General features: G+C 48.0%; 1 pseudogene; it reads right to left on the reverse strand.

Moving 5' to 3' along the window:
• LOC136628745 (zinc finger protein 585A-like) overlaps positions 1-21629 on the reverse strand; it is a 183923-nt pseudogene that overhangs the window by 13309 nt on the left and 148985 nt on the right.

Genomic DNA, 21629 nt, shown 5'->3' on the forward strand with positions numbered 1-21629 from the left:
CATATTTTGGACATGTCCAAAGTTACTTACATTCTGGGGGGGGGGGGTAATATTTGATCTTCTCCACATGATATTCAAAATGAAAATCTCCAATTGGTCATGCTTTCATGATGGCAAAGACAATTATTGCAAAACATTGGAAATCATCGGAGCCTCTGCAAGCCTCGAACAGAAATAGGAGATGCCGCCATTTATACAGCAGCCTGTCTGGACAAGAACAACTAAAGAAGGCTGTGGGCAAGAAGAGGAGAATCCCAGAAGTTCTCTTCAAGGGACAAGGTGTGGATTTCCCTAAGGAACTTTTGTCTCAGATTACCCTCCTTTAAATTCGCACCCCACTTCCCAGGCCCCTTTCTAATTATAATGCAGATTAAGGCTGCCTGTCCATGGGTGTTGTGGTTATCCACAGCAGATCTCTGCTGCAGGAGGCGGCAGGCGGATCTCCGCGGTCAGCCTATCTGACAGGCTGACCGTGGAGAATCGTGGCAAATCGCAGCACGCTGTCTTGTGTTACTTTCACCTGATACATAAGTGCCAAAAAGTGGACTTTTTTTTTTTTACATTTTCAGGAGCGCTTCCTCTTTTTGAAGTGGGCGTGGCCTATCACATTTACTGTCATTTATGCCTGAAACACAATGACAGGTGAAGCTGCAGCGGACGTAGAGTTCAGTCCGGCACACGGAGGGGCGGCCAGGGGCGACAGATATTAGGAGTCTTGTGTGTCTTACATCTTTCGCATTTACACCAACGCCAACTTTACATCCACCGAAGCTGGAAACACAGCTGGATGGAAATCCGCCCAGCGGGTCCATATAACCATTTCCATCCGTGAGCGCAGCCGGAGGGCGGGCAGGACTGGGGGGCTGGGCTTATTATAACATTGAAAATCATAAATATGACTCACTGAGCAGAAGACGAAAACAGAAAGCAAAAACTAACTGTTACGTATTTTACCTGGAACTTGCCAAACGTCAGGACAGAGAAACAAAAGCCAAAGGTCCAAGGATCAGTCCTGTACCGACCGCAGGGGGCACAGTGTGAGACGGGCATAAAGGGGAACCATGGGATAAAGGGCACTGTGTGAGGAGCAACTAATGCGGTCCTGAAGGGGTTAATCCTCCCCTCAACAGTCCTGACATGAGGGGCCCCAGACATCCACCTGCAGAGCCAGACAGCAGCTTCCAGGACCTGTGATGACATCACTGCCATGTGATCAGTCACATGGGTGGGAGGAGTCTTGGATCACATGACCAGGAGGTGAACAGTGTACAAGGGACTCTGCTGAGCTCCTCATGAGCTGCTAATAGAGATGTGACCCTTCATGAGAGGAAAACCCTCTGCTGCCTGCTGTATACAACTTACCGGACTACACATTACATACACAGCTCTGCTACACCGTACACATTATATACACAGCTCTGCTACACCGTACACATTATATACACAGCTCTGCTACTCCGTACACATTATATACACAGCTCTGCTACTCCGTACACATTATATACACAGCTCTGCTACACCGTAGACATTACATACACAGCTCTGCTACACCATACACAACTCTACTACACCGTAGGATTAGGGTCAGTGTTCCCGTTAGACTTACATTACTAGCTGTCAATGCTTCCATGTTACAGCTGTAATGTGGAAGCATTTAGAGCTAATAATGTAAGCCTAACAGGAAAACGAAGTCTAACCCTCCAGCCCGGCCAAAAATCAATGCAGACACTGCTAGGACCTTCAGCAATTCAGCCAATCAGGAGCTAGGGGCATGACAGGGGTGTTCCTCCATGCAAGCCCTGTCAAACCCTTAGCTTCCAGTGGTGACAAGGTACAATAGTACCACACTGTTGTGCATTGTTCAAACACAGTCCTCTGCTTCTGTGTTTGGCAGGCATGGGCATCGTCCTGCTCTCTCTGTTCACTAAACTTTCATTTATTCTCTTCCAGCACTCCTGTGGTTAATAGTTTCTGGGCCTCCTGCTCAGCTGATGCACCTTTTCTAATCATCTCCCTATATAGCTGCCCTGGACGTTTCAGACAGTGCTGTGGAGTTGTTGTGTGATTCGTGTTCATATCTCCATGTTTAGCTCCTGCTTCGGCAGTTGCCTTGCTACCTTGCTTTCTGCTCATGTTCTGTGTCCTCTGTTCATGTATCCAGCTATCTGTCACTCTCATGACTCTGCCTCTCTGTTTATCCTTGTCCTCCTTTGTTCCGGTACGCCCCGGTATTGTTCTGTCATTTGTTTTATAGGTGTTCTGTCCCATCAGGGTCAGTCATCGCCTAGAGGATGACCGTGGGGTCGTCCCTATCAGGACGAGTGCTCCCTTTATAGGTAGGGGTTTCCCTCTCCTGGTTATTTCAGGGCAAGATACTTTCCCTAGTTTCCATCTGTATACCGAGTTTGTACATCCGGTATGTTACCTTCCATGCTGGGATCGGCTGTCAACCGTGCTGGACTGGATCATCACCTACCCGGTAGATTTGCACAGTGGTTCCACAGCCACAGCCACTACAGTACATTATAGCCATGGAACCCTCTAGTTCCAACCACGCAGTCTCCCTGAATTATTCCAGGAGACGATATATCAACGTGAGAGGCAAGAGCAAGTCCTGGTGTATCTTCACAATGTGAGTACCCGTCTCGGTAATATTTCCCCTGCCATAGCGGCACCGCAGTCCTACGGTGTTGCGGCAACTGCTGCACCGTCCCCACTGGCAGCCTCAGTTTCTGGTTTCGGTCCTCGCCTGGCGGCACCCCCTTGTTATTATGGAGATCCCAGACAATGTTGCAGTTTTGTTAACCAATGCCCCTTGTACTTTGAGCTTTTGCCACATTTTTTTCCCGTCAGACTGCACCAAAATCGCATTTATAATGTCTCACCTTTCTGGCCAGGCTTTGGCGTGGATCAATCCTCTCTGGGAGTGCAGTTAATAATCTTGGTCTGTACACAGAGTCTTTTCAGAAGATGTTTGACCAGCCAGGTAGATCTTCAGCTGCCTCCGCCCTGTTACGTTTCCATCAAATTAACCTCACTGTGGGCCAATATGCTTTACAGTTCCAAACAGAGCTAGGGTGGAAAAACGAAGCAGCATTTTGGAAGGGACTAGCAGGGTGCATCAAAGACGAGTTGGCAGGTCGTTCAGTCATCTCTGGACGCCTTGATTTCTCTGGGTGCAAGGATTAATCTGCGTTTCCAAGAAAGATCTAGGGAGGTTATGCAAGAGAGATCTATCAGTCTGGCTCTTCGGTTTCAGAGACACCTTCTCTCCCCACCGGCGGCTACTCAATCTAGTTATCCTGAGCCTATGCAGGTGGATCAGCTTAGACTTTCCAAAGAGGAGCGTACACATAGACGTAACAAGAACCTTTGCATGTATTGTGGGTCTGTGGGTCTGTGGGTCTCCGGGTCACCTTGTTCGTACTTGTCCTCTCAAACAAGGAAACTCCTCTGCTTAGGGCTAGTTGGAGAGGCTAGCCTAGGTGAGGATTGCTCCTCTCCCAGGCTGAACTAACCTGTAACCATGGTCCTTTCCGGGGTCCAAGTTTCCATGGCAGCCTTCTTGGATTCTGGCTCTGCCGGCAATTTCCTCCAACAAGCTGTTGTGGACCGTTACCAGATTCCTGTCCACCGCCTTGAGAGACAACTCGTGGTAACCACAGTTAATGGTAGTACCCTCTCTTAAACAATTCAGTTTGTCACGGAGCAGCTGGAGTTGAGAATTGGCACCCTCCATTCTGAGAAGATTTCCCACAGTGCTGCCTGGGGTGACCAGTTCTCTTCTTCTAGGTTTACTATGGCTCCAATTACATGAGTTGGGGTACCACCTGCTATACCAAGTGCTTGCGTCCTGTGCGTTCTGTTCAACGGGTCACTTTATCATCTAACCTCTACGGTCAATCAGAGCCTTATCATGGGTTTGCAGACGTCTTTGACAAGAAAGAGGCTGAATGCCTGCCACCCCATTGCCCCTACAATTGTCCTATAGAGCTCATGCCTGGTGCTGTGCCTCCCTGAGGTAGAGTATACCCTCTTTCTCTACCTGAGATCCAGGCCACAGCCGAATACGTTAAGGCTAACCTGTCCAAAGGGTTCAGCCGTAAATCCTTGTCTCCTGCCGGGGCTTGGTTTTTCTTGGTTAAAAAGGACGGGTCGCTACGGCCCTGTATTGACTATCATGGTCTGAATTCGGTCACTTAAGAATAAATATCCTTTATCCTTGATCCCTGAGCTATTTGATCGCCAGTGTGACGCTCAGATTTTCACTAAGATGGACCTGTGTGGTGCTGATAACTTTATCCACATCCGCGAGGAAGATGAGTGGAAGACAGCCTTCAATACTTGGGACGGACACTACAAAAACTTGGTGATGCGATTTTTTTTAAAAGGAACTTTATTTAGTCAGTATAAAATAGACAAACAAACAGTGGTCACAGACAGTGCACATCATAATAGCACCATATAATACATAAAAACAGAAAAAGCGTAATTATTTGTATATATGCATATTTTCCTCATAAATCATAACATTTAGCTATGTATTTTTATTTTAACTTAATCAATTAACTATTGATAATGAGAAGAACCTCAGAAAAAAACTCCCAAACCTTAGGTCTGAAAATAACAACAAAAAAAAAAATCTATAACCACTTTTCCCCAAACACACAGCGTGACTCTTACAAAAAAAATAGACAACAGTATAGGTCAAGTGTAGGTCAAGCAGGTACTCTTCACTCCTTCACCTCATCGAGGCAGATCCCTCTCTCACCGTTGCATCCCTGATCTTAATCAAACTTCTCCGGGCATCCCCTGGCCATATATGTCATATATGTCAGTTTATACATAGGAATCACAGAATTTACTACCTGGATCCATGCCCTCCTGGTCGGCCTCTCCGGGTGCCTCCAGTTCAGCAATATCACCTTTTTAGCGTAAAAGAACAGCAACTTATATAGGGTGCAGGTTGCCCCAGCCACAGGGAGGTTTCCAACAAGCCCGAATAGGCACACCCCAGGGTGCAGGATCCTTGGGGCCTCCAGGTGAGACTCCATGAATATGAGAATGTCCCTCCAATGATCTTGTAGGACACTGCAGCCCCAGAACATATGCATAACGGTCCCATCAGCCATCAAGCAAAGCATTGTGGCACATCGCTGGGGGAAGCAAACCCATAATGTGCAGTCTGGAGGGAGTGTAATATATCCGATGCAAGAACTTGACCTGAATAAGTCTGTCCCTAGCGCTAATCCGAGGGGGGGCCAGAACCCTCCAGTATGTGCCAATCCTCCCCCGACAACAGATCAGGAATATCAGTGACCCACTTTCGGGTGACCCTCTCCTTCATCAGGGCCGCATGCTGTATAAGCTGGGCATAGAAACTAGACAGTGGCTTTAAGAGGTTACACATCTGCACCAGACCCTCCAACTGAGACAAGGACAGTGGTATGGACAAACAGTCAAACTGAGCCCCGATCACATGTCTTAGCTGGTAGTATCAAAAGTACGAATGTTCAGGCAAGTTATGGCTGATCTGCAGTTGTAGGAAAGTGCAGAAGGTGCCCTCGCTGACTATGTCAGACAGGACACTCACCCCATGAAGTCTCCAGAATGCAGACTCGGTAAAGCATCACAGGTGTGGATTGTTCCACAAAGGGAGTATGCAGGCACCATGTAACTTTCTCTACAGGCACCAGCTACAAGGCCTTCTGCCACACCTTGAGTGTTACCAGCATAGGATCGGGCAGAGGTACAGCAGAAGAGAAGGGGCCACGCATCAGCAAAGCTCTCAGACTTTGATCAGGGCCCGCAACCTGCGCTCCAGGCTCACCACTGGGTTGTAATCTGATGAAGACAGCCACCACCCAGCATATACCAATTCACTGGCCAGATAGTAGTAGAAGTAGGGTAAGGCTAGACCTCCCCAGCTCATCGGGAGGCACAGGGTCTCTATTTTAAACTTGGGGAGGACACCTCTCCACAGAATGCGGAGAACAATCCTACCTAGCGTGGGAAAAAAACTATTTGGAACAAGGACAGGGAAGTTATGCAAGACATACGGAATTTTCGGCAGCAGTTTCATTTTAAGCAAATTAATTCTGCCTACCAGGGTAAGTGGGAGAGAGGCCCAGCGTGCCACCGTTCCCTCTGCCCAGTCCAGAAGGGGGGTTAAATTAAGGGCACTAAAGGCATCCGCTGACACCCTAAGGTTGGGCTCACGCAGGGCGGATTTGCCACGGGATTAGCCCAGGATTAGCCAGCCATGTGGACGAGATTTCTCAGAAATCTCGTCCACACGGAACGGTGAATCCGTCGCGGCAAAGCTGGCATAAGCCGCCATTGCAGTGAGGATTCGCCAGCCGCAGCATGTCAATTATTTTTATTCTGCTGCGGCCGCGCTCTCCTCTATGGGAACGCCGACCGCAATGGAAAAGCATGCGGCTGGGCCGCTTCAAAACCTGTTGCTTTTGATGCGGAAATCTTGCGTCTTTTTTGCTACGGCCAAACCGCAAAATTTCCTCCGGGAATACGCCCCATGTGAACCCAGCCTTACACCCAGATACGTTGTGTGAGCTGTCCAGCTGCGACAAGGTGAGTTTTATGCTAATTAACCTTAATGCCAGAGAGTAGGCCAAATCCATCAAAAATAGTGAGAGCAGAGTCAAGAGACGACTCCAGATCCTGGAGAAAGAGAAGGGTGTCATCCGCATACAGCGCTATGCGCTCTTTATAGTTGTGCAGTCTGAACCCCTTTATAATCGGTGATGTCAGAACCTTAAAGGAGTTGTCTCGCGGCAGCAAGTGGGGTTAAGCACTTCTGTATGGCCATATTAATGAACTTTGTAATGTACATCGTGCATTAAATATGAGCCATACAGAAGTTATTCACTTACCTGCTCCGTTGCTGGCGTCCCCGTCTCCATGGCTCCATCTAATTCTGATGTCTTCTGGCGTTTTTAGACGCGCTTGCGCAGTCCCTGCTTCTGGCTGGTGAATGGGGCCGCTCGTGCCGGAGAGCTGCTCACCGCGTCGTCATCGTAGCTCCGCCCCATCACGTGTGCCGATTCCAGCCAATCAGGAGGCTGGAATCGGCAATGGAACGCACAGAGCCCATGGTGCACCATGGGAGAAAACCGCGGTGCACCATGGGAGAAAACCGCAGTGCATCCTTGGGAAAGGACCGGCGGCCATCTTAGGCAGAAGATTTTTAAAACTTCATATTCCGTCGGATCGGTGAGTAGTAAGCGGCTTAAAAACCGCTTTAAATTGCTATTTTATGCCAGGGGGGTGACAGGGGGAATGGGGTAAGGTAAAATTTTGATGTTTGCCACGAGACAACCCCTTTAATTGCAAGGGGCTCTATAGTGAGGGCAGCCCTGTCGCGTGCCTCTACGCAGGGGGAACTGGGCAGAAACATGGACATTGTTTCTAACATTGGCCACTGGACAGTCCTACAGGATCCGTACCCATTTAATAAACGTAGACACACTCACGCATGTAGGTATCTCTGTGGGTAATCCCAGAATGCACCACCTCCAGAAGTTCATCAAACATGACAAACGACAGGTGATGAACTTGTCCGGGTAACACGTCAGATCTTGTACAGGGAGTAAAACTGCCCAATACGTTTATGCTGTGACACCATCGGATGCACCCAGTACCTCCTAGTCCTCCTCCTCCTGACCGGCCCAGGACTATTGCTAGCACTAGGTTGGTCCCAACCAAGGTAGTCAAAAACACATCCACTGGCGTGCAACACGAAAGGCTACATACACGCAACACGAACCAGCCAAAGAAAATATAATCTCGCGACGACGTCTCCAAGTCCAGTAATGTCTTGCACATCCAGGTCGAACCAGAAGCAGAATGAAGCAGAGGCCTGATAATACCCAATTTATGACACCTTGTAGTGGGCTGGACCACGAATAGATGTGCGAGGATCTATCTCCGGATGCTCAAAGATTCATGCGCATTTAGCTGCGCATACCAAGTTTTACCGATGGAGAAACACTCCCAGGTGCGTTTTTTCTGTGTAATGCACGCTTTCATCACGGAAATTTATTTACGCATTCGTTTTGCGCAGAAAAATTTACACATACAAATGCTCGTCTAAATGAGGCCTAAACGAGGAAACATCAATTTTCATGATTTTTTTAAATTTACCAGTAGCTTTGGTACATTTTTTAAAAATACATGATAACTTTATTCTAAGGGTTAATACGATATTAAATTTATAGAGTTTTTTTTGCTCCACTACTTTAAAAAATAAAATATCTTTGGGAAAAAATGTGTGCGTGAATCTGCCCTCATGCTGGCAAACAATGGCATTGCTTGTGGTTTATTTACACGCATAAAACAAATGCAGAGAAGCAGTGTTTTTGGTCAGTGAATATACATGTGAATGAGCCTCCATGAATTCACCACTAGATGGTGGTATAACACAAGAAATAAAACAGTAGAACTCCCAGTAAATGTAGTTGTACTTGCAACAAAGAAATAGCAGCAAAGCCGCAGGACCTTCCGGCTACTGAGCCAGCAGTCAGTGTGCGGATCCTCAGAGGGCAAGTGAGCGGGAAATCAACTGACGTCTTTGGCACTAATTCGCTATATGTGTGGATACCATATGATATAAAAAGGGGTGGGGGTGGGGTTGGTCTTCAGAACAGGAGCCTGCAGCACATTGGGATATCAGTGAGAGTGGTCCCTGGCAGGTAGACAGATATTCTCCTGCAGGCAAGAGAGCTGCTTTATACTAGCTGGGACAATATATATACATATATATATATATATACTAGTAATCATTAGGAAATTATAGTACCAGTGTTTCTGGTAGCACCACTTACTAACATAATATAGTGAAAGGGTGTTGGATAAAGTAGTGGAGGCGTTATCCGCTATCCACGTCATCACCTGATCGCACTGTCGTGCTTTTAATAATGGTCTACCACACGGACCTGCAAAATGTGAGATGAAGCTGGGGAGCATAGATACGCAGCGCTCTACTAATCCTTCAGCAGCAGGCACTGTTTCACCCCGCCCAGGACCTCAGCCTCTGCCCACACCCTCATTTGGATGCCCATGTCCACGTCTCTTACCCCTAGTCTTCATCATGTTGGATAATGCACTTGGACAAAATGCTACACAAAATCAGAGTTAGATAGACACAATAAACAGTGTATACTGTTGTTAGATAGCGTGGATTGACGGCACCCACACATGGGTACATAGCGTACGCTTTGAGCGGCCAAAATATTAAAAAATGATAGAAGTTTTGTTAGTTCCTATCTAGTCTCTGTACACCACTAGCAGTATAGCATAAAACCGGTAACAGTATGCAGTATACAGCCGGGATGCTTGACAATACTTTGTGCGCACTACTGCTCCCAGCCAGCCAAACTGCTGATGCACACAATGAGAGGAGTTGTAGTCCTAGAAAAGACTGTTGGGTTCTTGGAACAAGGAGCCCTGCCTAACCGCAACCTCTACCCTACACTATCGCTTTCCCTGAATAGCAGCAGGTCTGTCCCTCAGCTAATGCAGCATGCATGTGAGGCGAGCCTCAGGTGACCAAAGTTTTTATACTCGGAGGTAACCTGATCAGCCCAGCCAGTGACTGATATAGATGTGCACAGGGTTGGCACGTCACAGCAGGAGGTGCCAAAGTCTTCCCTGCATGTGTATTAGATAAAAAAAATGGCACTAAACATGTGGCATGGGGAGATGAAATTTTCTTGAGCACCGCGTGGTGCTCGCTCGCGTAACGAGCACCTTTGAGTATGCTACTGCTCGAACGAGCATGCTCGCTCATCTCTACACAGCGTACATCAGGCAGAGAATCTGGTATGGCAACCTTTGTTTCTCCAGCTCTGGAGGGTTGCTTTATTAGGGTACAAAAGGTAGATTAGACTTACCAGTAATCCTTTTTTCGGGAAGTCTACACGACAGCACCCAGCTCAGATTATCTTCCCCTGATAGGATAGGAAGCACACCAGGAGGTTTAAAGCTCCCCCCCTTTCCCAGTATTTATAACAAAACCCTTTTAGGAGGTAGGACACTAACTAAAAAATAAGCTTTCCTCAATCACGAAATCAAAAAATGAAAAAAGAAAAATAAAGGAGGGAATATACCGGAGATTTCCCAGAAAAAAGTATTACCGGTAAATCTAATCTACCTGTCCCTATCGTCTCCACGACAGCACCCAGCTGAGAAATACCAGAGAAACAAAATTTAAGGCGGGACCCCCATGGACAAGACTTTGAGTCAAAGGTTAAATCCTCATTAGCCTGAACATCCAACTTTCAATGGTTGATAAAGATATGTGGCCTTTTACACTGTCGCCCTGCATATTTGGTCTATGGATGCGGAAGTTTGCTCTGCTCAAGAAACAGACATTGCCGTGGTGGAGTGGTCTCTGAGCCCCCCGGGGCTGGCTTGTTAAGCGTTTTGTAATCCTCCGCAATGGCAGAATGGATCCACCTAGATACGGAACTCATAGCCACTTTTGTATCTTTGTTATTTCCCAGGAACTGCAGAAAACTACTTGTTATCCTTCCTCCACTATTTTGTGGACTCAATATACTACAGAACGGCTCTTCTGACACCCAGGCAATTGCAAGCTTGTTCCTTATCATTCTTCAGATTATTCTAGAAAGATTTAATTCACACCTAATCGATATAGACTCTAGGTTAAATGGAGGCACTGACAGTGCCTAAAAAATCCCGTTCAAGTTCTGAGAAACGCTTTTGTAATTATGTTGCTTTAAAAAAAAAACCTAGTGACCCACTCACCTCTGATAACTTAGTTCTTGCATGCTTGAAGCTTTGCGACACCCTAGGGATTAAGGGAACAGGAGGAAAGGTATAAACCAAACCCTGCCCCCCATGTTGAACTAGCGCATCTATACCCCTTGGATGATCTATGGGGTAAAGGGGAAAAATGTCCCCCACCCTTTTTTTTTTTTTGGAGATAGTAGTCTGAATTGAGTTGGGAAAGTCTGCACTCTCCTCTCAGTCATGGAGCTCAACTCAGCAACTGTGAGTCAATTCCAAACTTGGACAACTTTGAATCTGTAGCAGTACTGCATTCTGAGTGCTAACTGCCTCTTGTTCTTTCAAGTTGCAAGCTGACCAAGGTTGATGGGAACTCACATGCTTTGTTCAAACAACGCTTTGTGAAAGGAGTATATAGCTCTCAACTGAGACCTTACCCAAGGCTAGCTGAAGGGTAACTACAGTACTCTGCATGGAGGCTCAGCACTGAGCTTCTCTCCACCTCGAACATGTCTTTCTCAAGAAGCCCCCTGCATACTATATCCTAGAAGGCCTTTTGTGAAAGTGACTGTTCTTCTGATCCACATTGGTGACTAAGGAAATCCGCCGTCACCTTTTGAACATCCCCAAGTGGGTCTGCAGGGATGCCTGTCTGCTCCTTGGTGCCGAACATATGCCACACTGCGACATTGTCTGAAAACATCTTTCCCTTTGGTTAAACTCTGAGATCTTTCAGGGTCTTCCCGCTTGCCACCTGTTTTGGGGAAGAACTTGCCCTTGAGTCTAGTGCCTTAGACCTATCAACCATCCTGACTCTGAAATCTGACAATTGTTACCGATTTCCTGAGACCAGGTTCTCTGGATGTATGCACCATCTACTTGGGCCCCCTAACCCTGAGCGCCATCTGTCATGATCAGCATCACTGGGTTCGGGAACCAGTCTATACCCCCTGCTAAGTTGGTCTCTGACAACCACCAGCGGAGTGAACTTTTTACTATGCTTGTTATTACTGTTTTTTTCCCGGCGTCATCCTGACGGCAGACATGGAGGTTGCACCTTGACCTCGTAGGGACAGGAAGCAAGAGACTTCAAAAGGCTCCTCCTGCCTCCCATTCACCAGTGCTTCCTGTCCCTACAGGGACATGCAAGAGGTGCTCCCTCCAGGGAGCTACAGGATAACACCGGGATTGACGGTCCACGGGGCCGCTTCCCCTCTTACCTTCTTCCAAAAGGAATCTTGCTGACAGCGGGGCTGACGGTCCACAGGGCTGCTTCCCCGCTCACCTCCCCTCCGGAGAGTCAGCGTGGTCCGGGACCACGGCGGGCCACAGGTCTCACTGCCCGGGGATCACCACCGCAGAGCATCAGAGCGGCGGACCAGAGGTCCCCGAGTCCACTCCTGCATCGTACACGGGGCTTCCGTGCAGCGTTTCCAGCTGGGGAGAGCGGCGGGCCACAGGCTCAGATGCCTCTCTCCTCCAGGCATGCTGGCGCGGCCGCGCGCAGCGTCGGGGGGCGGAGCCAATGACGCAGCGTGACGTGGTGACGTCAGACGCCATCAGCAGGCTTCCACTGGCAGCATACCTTCAGAAAAGGATTTATCTGTCTGCCTGATCCTGTCTACACTTCTGGCAAGTATGACTGCAAAGGAATCAGAGATGGAAGCCCTGCAAACTGTAAGTGTGACTTGCTGCAGGAATGTTATGCCCAGGGATTTAGCATTGTGTGGGGTTTTCCCTTATGTGCATGCATGTGTCTTTTGCAGGACAGGGAATCCACCCGGTCTAAGCAGGACCTTAGGAAAAAATACAAGAAATGCGCCCTGTGCCTCAAAAAATTAGATGAGGCGTATAAAAAACCGCTATGCCAGGACTGTACTTCCAAGATCCTTACGGATGAACAGGCCGCATTTAGGGATGATATTAGATCCCTAGTCAGGGAGGAAGTTCGGGCATCGATCTCCAGTCTCCCCCCAGCCCAGCGGGAAAGAAGGGCCACTAAAAGAGCGAGCCACATACAGCTGTCAAGCTCAGACTCTGAGCAATCCCTGGGCAACCTGTCAGACGGCGAACTCTTGGACCATCCCTCTGACACCAAGGATGAGAATAGGAAGTATTATTTCTCATCCGGGGACCTGGATGACCTGATCAGAGCCGTCAGGGATACAATGAAGCTAGAGGATGTGGTCGAGCCGAGGTCCGTACAGGACGACATGTTCGGCGGGCTCAGACCAAGGAATCACATTGTGTTTCCAGTCAATGATACTTTGAAAAAAGTAATCATGCATGAATGGGCTTGTGCGGACAGACATCTCTACTTGTCCCGCGAGTACAAAGAAAGACCCAAGGTGGACGCACAAGTGGCCAGAATGGCCAAAAAGATAGCCCTGCCATTTGAGGACTCCTCTCATCTTAAAGACCCAATGGACAACAGGGTTGATGCGTTGATGAAACGGGCCTGGCAAACAACGGCCTATACGCTGGAGTCCAACATTGCAGCGACTTCCGTGGCGAGGTCGATGTTCCTCTGGTTAGGGGAACTAGACGACCAAATTAAGCAGAAGGCCCCCAGAGAGGCATTACTGGAATGCATGCCTTTACTAAAATCAGCAACAGGCTTCCTGGCAGACGCATCCGCCGAATCCATGAGTCTGGCGGCCAGAAGCGCCGCATTGTCCAACATGGCCAGGCGGGCAGTCTGGCTAAAAACGTGGAAGGCAGATACGGCCTCCAAAGGAAGATTGTGTTCCATCCCCTTTCAAGACCAGCACATTTTTGGCGCAGATTTGGAGGAGATCCTAAAAAGAGCTACAGACAAAACCCACAGTTTCCCGGATCAAGCCAGAACGGGATTTCCCTATAAACGCCAACCATCCTTTAAGCCATACCAGGGCAAAGGAAAGACGGGGCGCTGGTCCTACCCCAAAGGAGGCAGGGGTAAGATAAAAACAACCCCTACCCCTATAGAAGAGTACCAGGTGGGGGGCAGACTATTGAACTTTTCCCAAGAATGGCAAGAGATTACAGATAACCCGTGGGTCCTGCAGCTCATAGCCCAGGGGTACAGGATAGAATTCTTCACCCGGCCCCCCAATTTCTTCAGAATCACCCCCACACAATCCCCTGCCATGCAGGACATCTTTAAAGATGAAATCTCTAAGCTGCTGCAAATGGGGGCGGTAGTTCGGGTCCCCACAGTAGAGCAGGGCCAGGGATTCTACTCGCCTCTATTTTTGATAAAAAAGCCAAACGGCAGTTTTCGGATGATTCTTAATCTGAAGGGTCTGAATAAATTTATTACCTACAAAAGGTTTAAAATGGAGACAGTCCGGTCAGCGGTAACTCTGATCGGAAGAGGGGACTTTATGAGTACCGTCGACCTAAAAGACGCGTACTACCACGTCCCAGTCCTGCCAGAACATCATAAATACCTGAGGTTTGCCATCAGAATAGGGAGCCGGGTACGCCATTTTCAGTTTCAGTGCCTACCCTTTGGCATCTCTACAGCACCCCGAATATTCTTTAAAATAGTGGCAGAGATGGTGGCGCATCTCCATGTAGCAGGTATAAATATCATCCCGTACCTGGACGACTTCCTGGTGATCGCCTCCTCATCCAAGATCCTCAGAGACAATACTAGCAGAGTCATCTCTCTGTTTCAGAGATTGGGGTGGATAGTCAACTTCCCCAAGTCTAGTCTTCTCCCTGAGACACGGAAAACCTTCCTGGGGGTGCAGATAGACTCAGTATCACAGACCTTGTCTTTGCCTCCACTCAGACAGGAAAGTCTTAGACTGGCAGCACAGGAGGGCGGCCAGAAGAAGCAAATGGCAATTAGGGACGCAATGAGGCTCCTGGGCCTCATGACCTCCTGCATTGGCATTATCCCTTGGGCCCAGGCGCACTCCAGAACACTACAGAGAGCCATCCTGGGTAACTGGGATGGGACACCCATCTCTCTGGATAGGAGGATGCCCATGTCATCATCTGTCTTAAGGTCCCTCCGCTGGTGGCGGTCAACCGACACTCTAGAAGCTGAGTCCCCATGGGTGGCAGAACCCTTCATCTTTGTAGTAACCGATGTGAGCCAGTCTGGCTGGGGAGTGCAAGTGGGGCAGCGCCTGCTCCAGGGCGAGTGGGGACCAACGCTGCGTGCCCAGACATCGAATTTCAGAGAACTTAGGGCCATCTGGGAAGCGCTTCACAGATCCCAGGATATCCTAAAGAAGAGACACATAAAAGTCTTCTCTGATAATGTGACCGCCGTTTCACTTATTCGCCACCAGGGGGGCACCAGAAACGTTCATCTGCTGAAACTAACAGCCCGGATCTTCAGATGGGCCGAGACCACGGTACAATCCCTGACAGCGGTCCACCTCAAAGGGTCCCAGAACCAGACAGCCGACTTCCTCAGTCGAAGACGCCTGGACCCTGGAGAATGGTCGCTGAGTCAAGAGGAGTTCCATCTTATTACGGAACCCTGGGGCAGTCCACAGGTGGACCTGTTCGCGACCAGAAAAAACTCAAAGTGCCCCGCCTACTTTTCCCTAGATCCGAGGGACAGGGCCGAGGGGTTAGACGCCTTTTCCCAGAGTTGGGATTTCAGTCTGGCATACGCCTTTCCCCCCATACCCCTGATCCTGAGGGTTCTTCAGAAGGTCCAGCAGAGCAACATCACGCTGATCCTAATCGCTCCACACTGGGAAAAAAGGGCATGGTTTCCGGTACTCTTAAAACTCGCCATCACGAAACCAATCCGCCTTCCATCCAGGAAGGATCGTCTAACGCAGGGCCCAGTTCTATGCCCCAACTTAGAGAGACTGAACCTCACGGTCTGGATATTGAGGAACAGACGCTACTAAGACAAGGTCTGTCCTCTAGGGTCATCGCGACGTTACGCCAGTCCCGAAAACCCGTGACCTCAGCTATCTATAATAAAATCTGGAAAAGATTCTCCTCCTGGAGGGGGCTGGAAGTCTCCAATCTCGACACTTCAGTGGCAGAGATTTTGGATTTCCTCCAGGAGGGTCTATACAAAAACCTGAGACCGGGAACCCTGAAAGTGCAGGTATCAGCACTCTCGGCCATTCTAGATCAGCCCCTAGCGGATCATAGACTAATCCGCAGGTTTATGAAAGCGGCAGAGAGAATGAGGCCAGTTAGCCGTAGTATGGTCCCCCCATGGGACCTAAACTTAGTTCTCCAAAACCTGTGCAAAGATCCCTTTGAGCCTATCGAGCAGATACCAATTAGGTTCCTCACATTTAAAACTGTGTTCTTGGTAGCTATCACAACGGCAAGGCGCGTGAGCGAGCTCCAGGCCCTATCTTGTAAGACACTTTACCTATTAATCCAGGACGATAGGGTCATACTAAAAACAGACCCCTTCTTTCTCCCAAAGGTAGTCTCAAAATTCCATAGACAGCAAAAAATTATTCTCCCATCCTTCTGTCAAAATCCCCAAAACGAGAGGGAAAGAGACTAGAATACCCTGGATGTAAGGAGGGCCATTTTATGCTACTTAGAGCAGACCTCATCCTTCAGGAAGGCTGATTGTCTTTTTGTCCAATTCCAGGGGCCGGGCAGAGGAAGAGCGGCTTCTAGAAGATCCATTAGCCGCTGGATAAAATCCACCATCCAGCAGGCCTACTCTTCCTGCAACAGAACTATCCCGGAAGGACTCAAGGCCCATTCAACCAGGGCAGTATCCTGCTCCTGGGCAGAGAGGGCTATGGCGACGCCGGACCAAATTTGTAAGGCAGCCACATGGTCCGACCTGCACACCTTCGCAAAACACTACAGGCTGAATACGGACCTCTCCTCCGATCTCTCTTTCGGGAGAAAGGTCCTGCAAGCTGTGGTCCCTCCCTAAAGAGTTAATCTGGTATACTCCATGTCTGCCGTCAGGATGACGCCGGGAAAAGGGAGTGAATTTCTTACCGAAAATTCCTTTTTTCCAAGTCATCCTGACGGCACGTATTTCCCTCCCAAAAATTCACACGATTATATCTACGTCTATGCGGGCACGAACCAGTAGCCCAGAGGCTCCTATGGTGGACATTTCTGTTTATGCGGTAGATTTCTGCATATTTCCTTTGGTTAATCGGGTAAGCTACCCTGTTATTGTTTATGTTCAAATAGAACTAACCATGTTAATTTTGTCTCGGAGCAATAAAAATCTTCCTTGGTTAACCACGACATGTCCATGTAAGTAATTTAGAAGACACTGGTGAATGGGAGGCAGGAAGAGCCTTTTGAAGTCTCTTGCTTCCTGTCCCTACAAGGTCAAGGTGCAACCTCCATGTCTGCCGTCAGGATGACTCGGAAAAAAGGAATTTTCGGTAAGAAATTCACTCCCTTTTTATCCAAAGAGGACTGTCCATGGTTGCACATGGACAGCACAAATCTTTGGAGCGTCCTTGAAAGGTGTTAGGCCCAAGCCACCTCTGGAAAACAAGCTGTCAGTTTTTCCAACAGTGACATGACTGTCCCGATAGTACAACTGTTTCCTCAGAAACTGCAAGACTTGTAGGATGAGATCCTGTCTCCATACTGCAGGGAGAAGTGAACGCTGTCGTACTGAATCCAGTATGATGACTAGGAACCTTTCCTGCTGACTGGGTTCTGTGTGAGACTTCTCCCATTTATTGACCAGCCTAGATGCTGCAGCAGTTGGATGGCAATAGTGAAATGGGATAATAGTAGGTCCCTGTTCTCTGCTACCATGAGGATGTGGTCTAAATAAGGGATGATTGTAATAGACCTTTTCCCTAAAATAGCAACTCTTTTGTGAAAACTAAGGAGCCAAAGATATACTGAAAGGAGGGCACCTGTATTGAAAAGTGCTTTACTTTACCTCCCATAATGACCACAAATTTGAGACTCTTCTGAGCTTCTGGGAAAATGGAAATATGCAAATATACATCCTTCAGCACCCCCCTTGATCAACCTCACCCTCTTTGCTGATCCTGGGTACTGGTATTATTGTATTGAGCTTTATTAAATTCCTGACTCCCTGATGTAGAAGAGACATCTAAAGAGGAGTGCCTGTAGTGGTCCAAAAAAATCTGTGGGGGGTTGAGACATCCAACTATATGGTATCTATCTCTTACAATTCTTGAGATCCAGGCATTTTCCACACAGCAAGCCCCATTCTTTAAAATGCCTATAATCTCACCCCCACTGGATGGCGTCCTTACCTACGCCAACATAAAAAGGCAGAGAGCATCATCTGCCCCTAGAGACCGTGTCACCAGATCATGTCTTTAGTCAGTGTCAGAGGCGGAGTCTACCAGAAACTAGTTGCCATTTTCAGAATCTAAAGTCCATTTACTTGGTATCCTGTTTTGAACATGCATCTCCAACTGACCCGACCAAACATGCAGGGTTCTGGCTACACCTGTGGCTGCAACATCGGGTCTAAGCGGACCTGAAGCTGCCCCCCACCTGGATGGGGGTTTAGACACTGGAGCACTCATCCTGCTAAGGTAATACTCCAGGCTCATGAGGATTGAGCAGTAAACCTTTTTAAAAAGACTTTCGGCCTTCCTTAAGATCCACAGATCTTTTAGATGAGCAGCATCCTCAATGGAAAGCAGGCACGCTCAGCCTGCATAGCAATCTTTGAAATGGCATCCCAAACTGTACATAGCTCATCAGTAAAGGGATAACGCCTCTTAATGCCCCTATAGCTGGCTCCAACATCAGGCTTTTACCACTCCTTTCTGCTTTTTTTAAAACTATGAAAAGAAAAGGTGGATCTCTGCCGCCCCTCCTATATTCCTCGTCCTGAGAAATCCTTAGTCATGTCCTTCTGATTGACTTCTGACAGTGAAGAACCTTCTCTCAGAGTCAGAATCTGCTCCCCTGCTACAAGGTCTCTCAGCCGCCTGAGTAGCAGGTTTAGAGGAGGGTGTCACCCCATGAAAGGCAGGGCGGGGCAGAGCAGACTTCATCCCTCACCAGCATCTGAATATCATCCATAAAGCCCAGGTACTAGCAAGTACGGGAGTTTCAGATCCTGGAGCACTCATCCTATGTTAGGTAGTGCTGTAGGCTTGGCAAGACACAAGGCAGTAAATGTATGCTGTGTGTGATGTGCCCCACTGGCTACTTACAACACCGTAGGTACCAGCCAGTACGGGGGTTTCAGATCCTTGAGTACTTATCCTATGTTAGGTAGCACTGAAGGCTTGTTTGTACAGACAGAAAACACTGTCCCAATCCAGCTTCTGTACTTCTCTCAGTTCCTTTTGAATCCGCTGCCAAATGGCCTCCACCACCTGCCCGCCGACACCAAACGCACGTGTGATGACGCAACCCGGAAGCCCTGAGCAGGCCACCACACACCGCTGCAGGGCAGGGAGCAAAAAACGTCAAGCAGGCACCGCAGGCCAAGTACAGCCCCACACTTATCCCCACGCGGAGGGACCGCGGTGGGAAGGTAACCGGCCTGGGAGGGCTGCCCGACTGCACACAACCAACCGAAGGAGACTTCAGGGAAGGGAGGATTGACTCTTATTCCAGCCCTCTGATCCTCATGAACACGGATGCTAGGAATATTCTATACAGGCATAAAGGTCTGTTATGTGAATTCTATTTGCTTTTAGTAGGCAATGCTTAATAGGTTTATTGATAATTGCATGCGTAGCACTAAAGCTGTTTACATGAAGGTAACGGTAAACTTTAATTTATACATGTCCATAGTTTTGAAATATTTCATTCTGCACCTTAAAAGAGAATACAGCTTTTGTAAGGGGGGAGCCGACGGGTCACATGTTCTAGTTTCTCAATCAATTTGGCAGATTTTTGATTACCAGCAGATTAAATCTACATCAACTGATGATGATTTGCATAGAAAAATAAATGTGCTCACCACCTCACTCCATCCAACCCCGCTCCAGAGTCCGGCTTGATCTTCTTATCCAGAGGCAGCGCGGGTGTGCGGTCCGTCATGGCTATTCATCCAAAAAGTTTACAAAAAGGTTCTTGTGTATGAAGAATCAAAGCCTTTATTTGTTGAAGTGTCAAAACATTAGTCACACAGAAGGACGCGTTTCGGTCTACAACAGATCTTAATCACCTTCCTTCTGGAGGATCTGCATCATAATTTACGCCAGGTCTTGCTATAATTAACATAGTAATAGTGTGTAAGGATGAAAAAAAACTCTGTCTGTCCAGTTCAGCCTATTATTCTGCAATGTTGATCCAGAGGAAAGCAAAAAACCGCAATGAGGTAGAAGCCTCATTTTAGGGGAAAAAAAATGTATTCTCGACAACAAATTGGCAGTCAGAATACTCTCTGGACCACCAACCCTTGTGAAGTAATCTCATATATAACATATGGTATTATTACAATCAATTAAAGGTGTCCAGACCCGTCTTGTACTCCTTCAGTGAGTTCGTCATCACCACATCCTCAGGCCTCTTTCACACGGGCGCGACAATTTCCGGCTGGCCGCGTCACGGCCACACCGTGGCAAAAAAATCGTGTGAGCCAAGGCACGGCTGCATCTCCCGTTCATGTAATGGTTCAGATGGCCCAGGATACGGCGTGTATACGCTGCACCTGAGAAACTGTTGAGCGAAGGGTGAGCTAAACAACCTCCCTCTCTCACGGCAATGGGAGGGGGTGGGAGCTAGTCTAATCTCCCGCCCCATCCCACTGCCAACAGCCAGCAAGGGGACGAGAGGGGGAGGGAAAGAAGTTCAGCAGTGGTATTACGTATTCCGGCCGGGAAAGATAGGTCCAGAACTATCTTTCACAACCGGCGTAATAACGGCCGGCAGGTATGCACACCATATGCACCACCTTTGCCGGCCATTTATTCTTATTAGGGATGAGCGAGTATACTCGGTAAGGCACATTACTCGTCTCTAAAGATTCCGGGGCCGCCACGGCTGACAGGTGAGTTACGGTGGAGAGCAGGGACGAGCGGGGAGATACTCGGCTAAGGCACTACTCGCTCGAGTAATGTGCCTTAGCGAGTACACTCGCTCATCTCTAATTTTTATACATCGGGAATATGCCCATCTGAAATGAGGCATTGGAAACCAATGCCTCAGATGGGCAGCGTATATCGGCCTGCCGTGAAAACACAGCCGATATACGCCCGTGTGAATGAAGCCTCAGGCAGAGAGTTCTATAGTCTTACTGATCTTACAGTAAAGAACCCTTTTCTATATTGGTGCAGAAATCTTTTTTCCTCTATGTAGAGGGCACCCTCTTGTTATAGTCACAGTCCTAGGTATAAATAGATGATGGGAGAGATCTCTGTACGAACCTCTGATATATCTACTGTATATATAGCTATTAGAGCGCCCACTTGTTACAGACCTAGGTATCTTTCCATTGCAGAGATCTCTTTATTGCCCCCTGATATATTTAAAACTTTTAAAGTACATCTGTCCAGCCATGTTAGGTCAAGTCTACTTCAGCGAGACTTCACAGATTTTTTTAAAAAGTATCAAAGTTAAAAAAAGATTAGCTTTTTTAAAAATTTTTTTTAAAGAGTTTGTGAACTTTTTTTATGACAGAAAACTGCCACAAGTGCTTCGTTAGATTCTCCCTCTTAGGCTGCCTTCACACTGGCAAGAAAATAGCGTGAGATTTATGCAGTGCGAGAAGCACAAATCTCACAAAAATATGAAACCCATTTTTTTGGATGTTTTCATGCACATTAGCATTGTTTTCACCCATGCCACCTTGATGCGATGCGGGAAACACATCGCAGCATGTCCTATTTTTCTGCAAGATTGGTTAGTTTGCAATGGGGATCTTTGCAATCTTCTGCCGCAGCTGTGATTGCCACAGCAGGGGATTCCCTTCACCCCCGCAGTGATACGGGGCTGTTTTCACA

The sequence above is a fragment of the Eleutherodactylus coqui genome, chromosome 5 (assembly GCF_035609145.1).
Source record: "Eleutherodactylus coqui strain aEleCoq1 chromosome 5, aEleCoq1.hap1, whole genome shotgun sequence".
NCBI classification, from domain to species: Eukaryota; Metazoa; Chordata; class Amphibia; order Anura; family Eleutherodactylidae; genus Eleutherodactylus; species Eleutherodactylus coqui.